Genomic DNA, 14,210 nt, shown 5'->3' with positions numbered 1-14,210 from the left:
CTACAGAATGTTCTCAACAAATATTCCATGAGGAGGAAAAGAAAAACAATAATGTAGGTCAGCAAAGGGAGGAACTACCTTAGAGAAAAACCACTCAAAGGAGAAAGCAAGTCAACTTAAAAACCAAAAATAAGCCAAATGACTGGGAATACAAATCATATCTCAATAATAACTCTGAACTTTAATGGCCTAAACTCATCAATCAAAAGACATAGACTGGCAGAATGGATTAAAAAGAAAGACCCAACAATATGCTGTCTGCAAGAGACTCATCTCAAAGAAAAAGACGTCCACAGACTAAAGGTGAAAGAATGGGAAAAAACCTACCACGCACATGGACTCATTAAAAAAGCGGGGGTTTCCATCCTTAGATCAGATAAAGTGGACTTCAAGTCAAAGTTAGTCAGAAGGGATAAAGAAGGACATTTCATACTGCTTAAGGGAACCATAAATCAGGAAGACATAACGATAGTAAATATTTACGCCCCAAACAGTGGTGCATCCCTGTACATCCAACAAATCCTTCTCAATTTCAGGAATCAAATAGACCACAACACAATAATTCTGAGTGACTTTAATGTGCTGCTGTCACCACTAGATAGATCTTCAAAACAAAACCAACCAAAGAAACCATAGAACTCAATAACACAATCAATAACCTAGACATAATAGACATATATAGAATATTACATCCATCAATGAGCAGATTCACTTTCTTCTCAGCAGCACCTGAAACCTTCTTGAAAATAGACCATATGTTATGCGACAAAGCAGCCCTTAGGAAATGCAAAAAAATAGAAATACTGCCTTGTGTTCTATCAGATCATAATGGACTAAGAATAGAAATCAATGACAAAATAAAAACAGAAATTACTCCAACACCTGGAGACTAAATAATATGCTACTGATGAAACATGGATAACAAAATCATCAGGGAGGAGATAAAAAAAATTCTTAGAGGTCAATGAGAGCAACAATTCAACATATCAAAATCTCTGGGACACTCTCAAAGCGGTACTAAGAGGAAAATTCATTGCATGGAGCACATTCCAGAAAAGAATGAAAAGTCAACAACTAAATGACCTAACATTACAGCTCAAAGCCCTAGAAAAAGAAGAACAGAATAACAGCAAAAGTAGAAGACAGGAAATAATTAAAACCAGAGCTGAAATCAATGAAATTGAAACAAAAGAAACAATTCAAAAAATTGACAAAACAAAAAGTTGGTCCTTTGAAAAAGTAAACAAAATAGACAAACCCTTAGCCAGACTAACAAAGAGAAGGAGAGAGAAAACTCAAATTACTAAAATTTGTGATGAAAAAGGAAATATCATGAAAGACACTACTGAGATACAGAACATAATGAGAAGCTACTTTGAAAATCTGTATTCCAAGAAAATAGAAACTACTGAAGACATTGACAAATTTCTAGAGACATATGCTCCTCTCAAACTGAACCAGGAGGACATACACAATTTAAACAGATCAATATCAAGCAATGAAATAGAAGCCATTAAAAATCTGCCATCGAAGAAAAGCCTAGCACCAGACAGATTCTCAGCTGAGTTCTATAAGACCTTCAAAGAAGAACTCATTCCAATACTTCTCAAAGTATTCCAGGAAATAGAAAAGGAGGGTGCCCTACCAAACTCATTCTGTGAAGCTAATATCACCCTCATACCCAAACCAGGCAAAGACACAACAAGGAAAGAAAATTTTAGACCAATATCCTTGATGAGTATAGATGCAAAGATCCTTAACAAAATATTGGCAAACTGTATCCAAAAATATATTAAGAAAATTGTGCACCACGATCAAGTGGGGTTCATCCCTGGGATGCAAGGATGGTTTAACATCAGTAAATCAATAAACATAATCCATCATGTCAATTGACTTAAGGATAAGAATCATATGGTTATTTCAATTGATGCAGAAAAAGCGTTCAACAAAATACAACACACCTTCATGCTCAAAACACTAGAAAAAATAGGATAGTAGGAACATACATGAACATTGTAAAAGCTATTTATGGTAAACCCATGCCAACATCATTCTTAATAGAGAAAAACTGAAACCATTCCCTTTAAACATGGGAACAAGACAGGGATGTCCTCTTACACCACTTCTATTCAACATTGTCCTCAAAACTCTAGCCAGAGCAATTAGGCAGACTAAAGAAATTAAAGGGATATGAATAGGAAAAGAGGAACTTAAGCTGTCACTATTTACTGATTACATGATTCTATATTTAGAGGATCCGAAAACCTCCTCCAGAAAACTTCTAGACCTCATCAATGAATTCAGCAAAATAGCAGGCTATCAAATCAACATGCATAAATCTAAAGCATTTTTATATGCAAGCGAAGAAACATCTGAAAGGGAAATGAGGAAAACAACTCCATTTGCAATAGCCTCAAAAAAAATAAAATACTTGGGAATCAATCTAACCAAAGAGGTAAAAGATCTCTACAATGAAAACTCCAAAACATTGAAGAAAGAAATTGAGGAAAATCTTAGAAAATGGAAAGATCTCCCATGTTCTTGGAGAGGCAGAATTAATATTGTCAAAATGGCCATACTACCAAAAGTGCTACTCCAATTAAAATCCAATTCAATGTAATTCCATTGCAATCCAATTCAATGTAATTGATTCAATGCAATTCCAATTAAAATCCCAATGACGTACCTTACAGAAATAGAGCAAGACCTTGCAGAAATAGAGGCAGAATTAATATTGTCAAAATGGCCATACTACCAGAAGTGCTATTCCAATTAAAATCCAATTCAATGCAATTCCAATGCATCCAATGCAATGCAATTGATTCAATACAATTCCAATTAAAATCCCAATGATGTACCTTACAGAAATAGAGCAAGCAATCATGAAATTCATCTGGAAGAATAAGAAACCCAGAAGAGCTAAAGCAATCCTTAGCAGAAAGAGCGAAGCAGGGGGTATCGCAATACCAGAACTTGAACTATACTGCAAAGCAATAGTAACAAAAACGGCATGGTATTGGCACCAAAATAGACAGGTAGATCAATGGTACAGAATAGAGGACATGGACACAAACCCAAATAAATACAATTTTCTCATACTAGACAAAGGGGCCAAAAATATGCAATGGAGAAAAGATAGCCTCTTCAACAAATGGTGCTGGGAAAACTGGAAATCCATATGCAACAGAACGAAACTAAACCCCTATCTCTCACCCTGCACAAAAATCAACTCATAATGGATCAAGGACCTTGGAATTCGACCAGAGACCCTGCATCTTATAGAAGAAAAAGTAGGTCCAAATCTTCAACTTGTTGTCTTAGGATCAGACTTCCTTAACAGGACTCCCATAGCACAAGAAATAAAAGTAGAATCAATAACTGGGATAGATTCAAACTAAATAGCTATCAGCAATGTGAAGAGAGAAGCTACAGAGTGGGAGAAAATCTTTGCCACTCATACTTCAGATAGAGCACTAATGTCCAGAATATATAAAGAACTCAAAAAACTCTACACCAAGAATACAAATAACCCAATCAACAAATGGGCTAAGGATATGAACAGATGCTTCACAGAAGAAGATCTACAAGCAATCAATAAACATATGAAAAAATGTTCACCATCTTTAGTAGTAAGAGAAATTCAAATCAAAATCACCTTAAGATTCCATCTCACCCCAAGTAGAATGGTGATTATCAAGAATACAAGCAACAATTCATGTTGGAGAGGATGTGGGAAAAAAGGTACACTGTACATTGCTAGTGGGGTTGCAAATTAGTGCAGCCACTCTGGAAAGCAGTGTGGAGATTCCTTAGAAAACTTGGAATGGACCCACCATTTGATCCAGCTATCCCACTTCTTGGCCTATACCCAAAGGACTTAAAATCAGCATACTACAGAGATACAGCCACATCAATGTTCATAGCTGCTCAATTCACAATAGCCAGACTGTGGAACCAACCTAGATGCCCTTCAATTGATGAATGGATAAAGAAACCGTGATATATATATATATATATATACACACACACACACACAATGGAATATTACTCAGCTATAAAGAATGATAAAATTATGGCATTTGCAGGCAAATGGATGAAATTGGAGAATATCATGCTAAGTGAGATAAGCCAATCTCAAAAAACCAAAGGACAAATGATCTCACTGATAATCAGATGATGACACATAATGGGGGGTGGTAGGGGGGCAAGAATGGAGGAAGGAGGGATTGTATAGTGGGGAAAAGAGAGGTGGGAGGGGTGCGGGGGAAGGAAAAAATAACAGAATGAATCAAACATCATTACCCTATGTAAATGTATGATTACACTAATGGTATGCTGTTACTCCATGTGCAAACAGAAACAACATGTATCCCATTTGTTTACAATAAAAATAAATTTAAAAAATTACTATGGAACATTAAAGAAAGAAATTGAAGAAGTCTAAGAAGATGGAAAGAGCACCCATGTTTTTAAATAGGCAGAATTAATATTATCTAAATAGCCATACTACCAAATGTGCTTTACAGATTTAATGCAATTCCTATTAAAATCCCAAAGACATTCTTCATAGAAATAGAAAAAGCAGTCATGGAATTCATTTGGAAAAAGATGAAACTTAGAATAACCAAAGCAATCCCTGGTGAGAAAAGTGAAGCAGGTGCATCACAATACCAGAACTTAAATTATACTACAGTGCCATAGTTACAAAAACAGCATGGTATTTGCACCAAAACAGACATGAAGATCAATAGAAAAGTATAGAAGACACAGAAACAAACTCATTTCATACTAGACAAAGGCACCATAAACATACATTGGAGAAAGATAGCTTCTTCAACAAATTATGCTGGGAAAACTGAAATTGATATGTAGCAAAATGAAATTGAACCTCTTACTCTCACCCTGCACAAAACTCAACTCAATGTGGATCAAGGATGTAGGCATTAGAACAGAGACCCTGCACCTCCTAGAAGGAAATGTAGGCCCAACTCTTCATTATGTTTGCTTAGGAACAGAATTCCTCAACAAGACTCTTAAAGCACAAGTAAAATGAAGGATCAATAAATGGGATGGTATCTAACGAATAAGCTTCTTCACAGCTAAGGAAACAAGTAAGAAAGTGAAGAGGGAAATTACAGAATGGTAAAAAAATCTCAGGAGAATTAATCTCCAGAATATATAAAGAAGTCAAAAAACAACACCAAAAAACAACCCAATAAATAGGTGGGCAAAGGAATGAACAAGCATTTTGCAGAAGAAGAAATATGATCAGCCAAGAAATATATGAAAAAATGTTCAACATCTCTAGCAATTACAGAAATGCAAATTGAAACTCCACTGAGATTCCATCTCACTCTAGTCAGAATGGCAATTATAAAGAATATAAGTAACAAAAAGTGTTGGTAAGAATGATGGGGAAAAGATACACTCAAATATTGCTAATGGGACTGCAAATTGGTGTAACTACTGTAGAAAGCAGTATGGAGACTCCTCAGAAAACTTGGAATGGAATCACCATTTAATCCAATTATTCCACTCCTCTGCATTTACCCAAAGGACTTAAAATCAGCACACTATCAGCATACTACACATACATACACAGCCACATCATTGTTTATAGCCACACAATTCACAATAGCTAAACTACAGAATCAACCTAGGTATCCTTCAACAAATGAATGATTTTTTTTAAATGTGGTATATATACACAATGGAATATTACTCAGCCACAAAGAAAAATGAGATGATGGCATTTGCTGGTAAATGGATGGAACTTATCATGCTAAGTGAAATAAACTAGTCCCCCCAAACCAAAGGTCAGATGTTCTTTTTTATATTGATGCTAATTTTATATTGATGGGTTGGGGAGGAAAGAATGGAAGTTCGTTGTATTAGATAAAGGGGAATGAAGGGAAGGGAAGGGGGATGGGAATAGGACATACAGTTGGATAAATTGGATATAATTTTATTCATGTATGAATACATGACTGGTGTAACACCACATCATGTTCAACCACAAGAATGGGATCCTAATTAGAATAAGTTATACTCCATTACTCCATGTATGTATAGTATGTCAAAATTCTCTCTACTATCATGTATATCTAAAAAGAACAAATAAAAATTTTTTAAAAATGGTTTGATATGGTTTTTAGGGAGTGTCAGTTCTGAGCAAGTAGGAGGTGAAGACCATGTAGTGAAACGCTAGTCCATTTTCTAAAGATTTTAAAGTTTATTTTAGAGGTGATATGGAAGAGAAATCTGAATTAATCTGGTTTCAGAAGCAGAAGCACCTGGAGATAATTCCTGGCAATCCTTAAAGACCAGGCAGAGGGAGAGGGGTTCCTGTCCAATGTGGTTCACGTGGAATTCACAGTCATCTTCTTAAATTTTAAAATTGTGTCATTGTGCTACATAAAACCCCTATTTCCCTCTATTATCACTGTGAAAATTCCACCTGATCTAGGATCTGATCACTGACCACACTTCCATTCTCATTAGATGGCACTGTCCATAACTGATTGTTCAATTTCTGGAAAGTCCTGAATGTTTTTCTGCCTCAGAACCTTCATTTATGCAGTTTGGTTCCCTCTACTGTTTCAGACTTCTGGGAGTCCTTCCCTGTAAGGGCAACCCTCTTCCCTAATTGTATTTTTTCATACATTTACCTCACAAGTTTAGAGCCTAACTATGTTTTCAATTAAGTTACTAAAGATTCATGTGAATGTAAAAAGTGCATAATTCATGAAGGAAATGATGAGGACTTAAATGGGAACAAGTACTGTATGATAAAAGACAGTTTTGTCAGGTGCTACAGAGGTAGAACAATGCAGTAGGAAATGTAGGGGAAGGTGTTTCAGATGCCACTCAGGTTTCAGGTGAGGTATTTGTGCAGGTGATGCAATATTCATCCAAATAAAGACCATGACTAAAGCAAGTTTGGTGGGAGGGATGATGAAGCAGTTTTAAGATAGTTAGAGATGAGATGCATGTGAGATATCTCATCGGGAAGTCCAGTTATGACACAGGGTCTAGCTTCTGAGAGAGGCCTGCAGCTGGGGAGAGGTTCTTGGGAGTCACCACATACCAGTACTGTTGAAACACTGTTGTTTGAAAAATCATCTACCAAGAAAGCCAAAGACCCCATCACAGAGCATATACGGTCTATGTTTTAGAAAGAAAACTAAGAAAGTGAGCAGAGCAAAGAGGAACACAGGAAGAGAGGGAGTTGCAGAAGCAATAGAAGGAAGTTTCTAGAATACCAAATGTCATGAGAACTAAAGTCAGAAAGGCTGAAAAAAAAGTAGAATATGACTGTGAATAGGTCCCAGGGACCTTGGTGAGAGCTTCGTGGGAAGCCAAGGACAGACTTCAGAATAAAGAGGTTTCCTGAAGAAGATTTATTAAAATTCCCACAGGTTGGAGATGGAACTCAGTGGTGATGTATAAAAAGTATAAAAAACCCTGGGTTAGATCCTTAGCATGCATAAGTTAATAATTAAATAGAATAACAGTAATTAAAAACAAAAAAATTAATATATGTTTCAGAATAATGGTACCCCTTGGAAGGGATAAGAACTAGGAAGGAGCAAGAGGGAAGTTTTGGGCAAATTGTTAAAGCTCTTTTCAAATATCTGTGTGGCAGGTGAACAGGTATATTCACATAAATAAAAAAAAAACAAGCTAATTTTATTTTGTAAATTTTTAAATTTTATTTGTTCTAATTAGTTGTACATGACAATAGAATGCATTTATGCATTTTTACATATCATATATAAATGAAGTATAATTTCTCATTTTTCTGAATTGTACATATTGCAGGATCACATCAGTCATGCAGTCATATATGTACCTGAGGTAATAATGTCTGTTCCACTCTACTATCATTCCTTCCCCCATGCCCCTTCCCCTCCCTTCACTCCTCTCTACCTAATACAATGTAACTCTATTCTTCCTTATCCCTCGGCATTGTGAATGAGCATCTGCATATCAGAGAAAACATTTGGTTTGTACTTTTAAAATAGTCTATATTATACTTCAATGAAAAACGTGAACTTAAAAAGATTGCTACAGGTGTTAAATTCAGTGTGTTTGACTCTCACTATGTAACCTTTCTGCCTAGTATTCAGGGAACAATGTCATTACATTCTCTACTGTACTATCTGACACACTCAGCGCCTAATATTTTTTTTCCCATTGTACTCCATTTCATTGGACTTAGCTACCTGTGAACTTCACAATCAAAGAAGTTTTTTCTTAACTGGTCTCAGGTGCTGGGGCTTCCTGCTGCTTGGCAGGGTGCCTTGGTCTTCTTTCCTCACCTCTCCCACACCCAGGGGAGCAAGCTGCACTGGAGTGACCACTACGAGGATGGCAGCCAAGCCCTGCATGTCCAAGCTGCGTTTGGACCTCTCGTGCAGAGCCTCCTCAGGCTCCCCGACTAGCCTGCCCAGGCGGCCGCTTGGCATGGGTGCCCTACCCCAGGGAAGGCCTCTGCTGTGGCTGCCACTGAGGGAAGTGTCCTGGGTCCTCGCAGACCACCCAAGAGAGCAAGAGGAAAGGGGAGGTATTTGTTCCTCCGCTGAGGAGGGAGGGGTGGGAAGGAGGATGCCAGAAAGGAGCCAGGGGTGCTGGGGAAAGCCTTCAGGAGTTTCACTGCACAATGCAGAGACTGGGTGTCCTTATCCAGTGGAAGCTACTGCTTCTGGGCATATTTGGAAAGTCCAGCTGACTCTTCTCAAAGTTTATTTGTTTGGGTGAACAACATAGTGTTTGCACTGAGTTGCCAGATATCCTGTTAATATTTTGCCTCTAAGTACATATGTCCGATGTAGGGAGCTCTTGGTCACGGGAAAGGATATTAAGACCTGTGAGTGAATGTGTGACAGGAAAGGTTGGTGGTATTGTGTGCATGTTTTATTAGAACAGAGCACACTGCTCCAATGAGATGACTTGGTAACCTCTAGCAGTTTCATTAGAAAGTGAGTATGAAATACAAACTGAATTCACAGTGGTTTTCCAAAATAGCAATGATGGTTTTAACTGATTCTGGATTTTGAAATGTGTATAAGCCAGTTGGTTAAGGTAAAACTCCAAATGTTGGAGTTGATATTGTTTTCCAAAATATTTTGTTGGTAAAACTCCAACAAAAACAGAGTGGATATTGGATGTGTAAAAACATGCTGACCATGCAGGTTTCTATGCACTTGAGGGAAATCTTGATTCACTTGTTTTTAGTTATTTGCTTTCGATTGACATTAAAAATTATTCATGTAAGAAGTCACACAGCTGAGACATGAACAGTTTGTTTCCCACTGACTGCTGAAGATAACACCTCTGATGCTAGGTCATGATGATAGATAGCAGGTAGATCTGGGAAGGTGCAGATTAAGGGGTTAACTCTACAGACTGAGTCTGCATACTAACTCTCAACATGATTTTTTTTTTAACAACATAAAGTTACCCTGATCCTTCTTTGACTCACTCAAGATATGGGGCTATCTGGCAACTCAGTGCTGAACACTATGTTGTTCATTCAACTGAGGAATCTTTACCCAAGACTCCTGATCAGAGAGAAAACAGATTGTTTTGAATGCAGACTGGTGAGTTCAACAACCTAAAGGTCTGTGAAAGCAAGTTCCAGCTGGCCAGGGCCAAGATGACAAAAAGTTGTCTTTAGGTCTTTAGCATGATAATGTAATCTTACTGTAATTGTAAATCCCTTCCCTCTACAGGTTTCACTTAGGACTTTAGGGGTATAAACATGCACAGCAGGGAGTTAGGGATCTGATACCATTCAACTGTCAATCTTGTGCTTGGTGCTGATACTTGGGCAGAATTGTCCCGAAATCTCCCACATAAGCCCCAACAAAAACTAAGACACAAAGAAGTGAGTCATCATCTCTTCCAGAGGACCTATACTCTCCCTTGAAGATACCTTCTTTCTTAATAAACTTTACTATAATTTTACCACAGTCAATGTCTTGCTTGAAATCTTTTCTTGTGAGAACACAAGAACCAAGAATATGAGGTAACCCCTGATAACAATGGTGACAAGTTTGCATAGGTCACTTTTCAGGGGTGTGAAGACCATTTTTGTCAAGGGCACTGACTCTTTACTTGGGCTTGTGCAGATATTCAATGGGTGAACTTTTGATGTCAGAGGACCCAAAACTCCATTTTCACATCATGCTCACCATTTTCTGAACTTGTGTCCCATGAAGAGACATAAAGCTTGATTATGCATGCACAAAGAACTGATTACTGTGCCTGCAATCACCTTTCTGGAAGCCTCAGACCACCTTGATTGTTTATTCACAAATATCCCCAAACCCTATCTGCTAATGTGAGAATTAAAATACAGATGCAAGATATCCTATTTTATTAAGACAAAGAATACTTTCATCTAAATTCAGGATACTATATGGATTGTTTCAAAATGTAAATTTATGGGAGAAAATAGAACAGAACTCACTGTAAGTAATAAGAATATGTTTTTGGTAAGGAAAGAAAGAGCTTAGCAAGTCGCAGAAAATTTAGACAAGATTATATTTCGGAAAGGAAATCAATCCATGTTCTAGCTGTATATCACTAGAAAAATATAAGATTTTCTAAAAATAAAATTTAATATACTGATATAAAAGGAGGAAATCATTATCTATGTTTAAAAAATGATTTTTAAAAACTATCACTGACTTTTTCCCCACATCTTTATTTGTGCATGATAGCTGTACATATTGATGGGATTTGTTCTTACATATTTGTACATATGAACAGTATAACAAGTAATTTGGCCAATATCACTCCCCGCATTTCTACCTTCCCTCCCTGCCTCCCACCCTTTAGTCCCTTTCCTCTACTGATCTCCCTTTGAGTTTTAGGAGATCTGCCCCACCTTTGTTTTCCTTTTTCCTCTCTAGCTTCTGCATATGAAAGAAAACATATGACCCTGAATATTCTGAGTTTGACTTATTATGCTCAACATTATGGTCTCTAGTTCCATCAATTTGCCTGCAAATACCATAATTCCATTTTTCTTTAAGGCAGAATAAAACTCCATTGTGATGTATACCACATTTTCTTTATCCATTCATCCATTGATGAACACCTAGGCTAGTTTCATAGTTTAGCTATTGTGAATTGTGCTGCTATAAACATGGGTATGCATGTATCTCTGTAGTAAGATGACTAATTCTTCACGGAAAATATGGAGAAGTGGTATAGCTGGGTCTTACACTGGTTCCATGCCTAGTCATTTCAGGAACCTCCACTGATTTCCATAGTGGTTGTGCTAAGTTACAGTCCCACCAACAATGTATAACTGTTCCTTTTTCTCCATATCGTCTCCAGTATTTATTATTATTTTTATTCTTGATGACTGCCATTCTGACTGATATAAAATGAAATCAGTGTAGTTTTGATTTGCATTTTCCTAATTGCTAATGATGTTGAACATTTTTTTATGTATTTGTTGGCCATTTTTATTTATTCTTTTAAGAGGCATCTGTTTAATTCATTTGTGCATTTATTAATAGGATTATTTGAATTTTTGTTGTAAAGTTTTTTGAAGCTTTTATATATTCTAGACGTTAATTCTCTTTCAGAAGAGTAGCTAGCAGATTTTCTCCAATTCTGTGGGTTTTCTCTTCATATTCCTACTTGTTTCCTTTGCTGTGCAGAAGATTTTTAATGCGATACTGTCCCTTTTATTAACTTCTGGTATTATTTCCTGAACTTTAGTGATCTTATTGAGAAAGTCATTGCCTGAGCCTGAAAACTGGAATGTTGATGGTACATTTTCTTCTAAGAGTCACAGAGTTTCTGACCTAATTCTGAGGACTTTCATCCATTTCAAGTTGATTTTTGTGCAGGATGACTGATAGGAACTAGTTTCATTTTTCTACATATGGCTAGAATTTCTAGCCAGATATTAAATAAGAGTGGTGAGAGTGGACATCTTCTATTTCCCAAATTTTAATGGAAATGCTTTTAATTTTTTCTTACTATTAGGTCAAGTTTGGGTTTTTTTTTTTTTTTAATAGATAGCCTTAAAGATGTTGAGGTAGATTCCTTCTAACCCTAGTTTATTCAGTGTTTTTATCATGAATTTTGTCAAAGGCCTTCTCTGTATCTATTGAGATCACTAAGTTTTTTTTTTTTTTCTTAATTCTGTTCATGTGATGAATTACATTTGTTGATTTGTGTTTATGGAACCATCCTTGCATCACTGGAATAAGACCAATTTGAGCATGGTGTACAATCTTCTTAGTATGTTGTGGAACATGATTCACTAATATTTTATTAAATGTTTTTGCATGTAAGTTCATCAGGAATATTTGTAGTTTTCTTTCCTGTATGTGTCCTTATCTGGTTTGGGTATAAGTGTGATACTGGATTCATAGAATAAATTTGAATGTGTTCCATCCCTTTCTACTTCATAGAATAATTTTAGGAGTATTGACATTAGTCCTTCCTTAAAGGTTTGATAGAACTCAGATGAGAATCCATCTGTCCTGGGCTTGTCTGTGTTGCAAGGCTTTTATTACTGCTTCTATTTTATTACAAGTTATTCATCTGTTTAAGTTTTCTATGTTTTCTTAATTCAGTTTTGGCAGATCGTAGCTGTATAGAAATGTATCCATTTCTTCTAGGTTTTCCAATTTATTGGGGTATAAGTATTCAAAATAATCCTTCACAGGACCCGGCCGGCGAGCGCCCCTAGCTCCAGGGCCATGGCGCTGAGGGAGCTCAGAGTGTGCCCACTGGGGGACACAGGTGTAGGCAAATCAAGTACCGTGTGGCGGTTTGTGGAAGACAGTTTTGACCCGAACCCCAACCCAACAATAGCTGCATCTTTTATGGCCTAGACTGTCCAGTACCAAAATGAGCTACATAAATTCCTAATCGGGATCCAGCTGGACCAGAAGGATTTCGCGCTTTAGCACCAATGTACTATCGAGGCTCAGCTGCAGCTATAATCGATTACGACATCACACAAGAAGAGACATCTTCAGCATTGAAGAACTGGGCAGAAGAGCTTGGACAGCAAGGCCTACCTAATATTGTAGTTGCCATTGCAGGAAATAAGTGTGATCTTATCGATGTTAGAGAAGCTACGGAGGGAGATGCTAAGGACTACGCTGACTCCATTCACGCGATTTTTGTAGAGACCAGCGCAAAAAAAAATGTGATAAACATAAATGAACTCTTTATAGAAATTAGTGGAAGAATTCCATCCACTGACACCAACCCGCCATCTGGCGGTAAAGGCTTCAAGCTCCGCAGCCAGCCATCAGAGCCAAAGTGAAGCTGCCGCTGATGAACTCGGCCTCTCGGACTCTGTGGTGAAGTAGGTGGTCCCGAAGGTTAGCAGAAGGGCTGGGGCCCTGATACTGTGTCCACCGAGCCACTCGAATCTTGTTCGTGCAAAAAGGACTCACAGAAATCGCCGGTTCTGTTCTCCCCTTGAAGACCGCAGCAGTGGTATTTCAGTCTGTGGACGTCCAAGGTCAAGCATCTGCGGTGTCTAAAGGGACCGCATGGTTGACCCTTGACCTCGCCGAAGGGAGCTCCTCATTGTATGAATGGTGGAATTAAATTGCTGAGTAGTTTTATAATCGGGATTTTATGTAACGTTTGTAAAGGGAAAATTAGCACTTCCGTGGTTCTTGAGGGGCAAAAAAGGCAAGATTATCATTTCTTTGGTTTAGGGTTACCACTGTTGGAGAGAGTTGTCATTTAAATGTGGTCGGATATTGCAGTGGAGGGACTGCAGTTACCCTTAAAATGTGATGCCTAGGACAGATGGAGATCCTCCGCCTCTGCCGCCTCTACACCACTTTCTGTGGAGCCTGTTAGTCTCAGATAATACAGAAAGTCAACCCCACGGCAGTGGTTGCCAGCTCACCGGGGATTGCTTTTGACCCTGTCATGCATGCATCACTAAACACATCGCTGGCGCCACTGTGGTGGCGATAGAGAATCACCTGGAATAAATGAATTGCATATGTCCTAAACAGGTTAGCAGCAGTTTAAAAACAGGGAAGAGGAGAAAGTAAAAAAAGTACTGTAAATGCTGTCAATTTTTTATTTAACCCAAGTATTTTGGTGGGGAAAACAAGTATCCTTTGCTTACCATATGTAAAATTGTAGTCTGTATTTATGAGACCATTGCTTAAAGACTATAAATTATGTAAATACATTCATAAATT

At 37.5% G+C, this 14,210-nt stretch overlaps 2 pseudogenes; both read left to right on the top strand.

Moving 5' to 3' along the window:
- Nucleotides 1-14,210, top strand: part of LOC124994223 (broad substrate specificity ATP-binding cassette transporter ABCG2-like) — a 107,715-nt pseudogene that overhangs the window by 29,357 nt on the left and 64,148 nt on the right.
- LOC124994790 (ras-related protein Rab-22A-like) lies at nucleotides 12,732-13,318 on the top strand (annotated as a pseudogene).

The sequence above is a fragment of the Sciurus carolinensis genome, chromosome 10, assembly GCF_902686445.1.
Source record: "Sciurus carolinensis chromosome 10, mSciCar1.2, whole genome shotgun sequence".
NCBI classification, from domain to species: Eukaryota; Metazoa; Chordata; class Mammalia; order Rodentia; family Sciuridae; genus Sciurus; species Sciurus carolinensis.
This window is presented reverse-complemented; position numbering and strand designations above follow the sequence as displayed.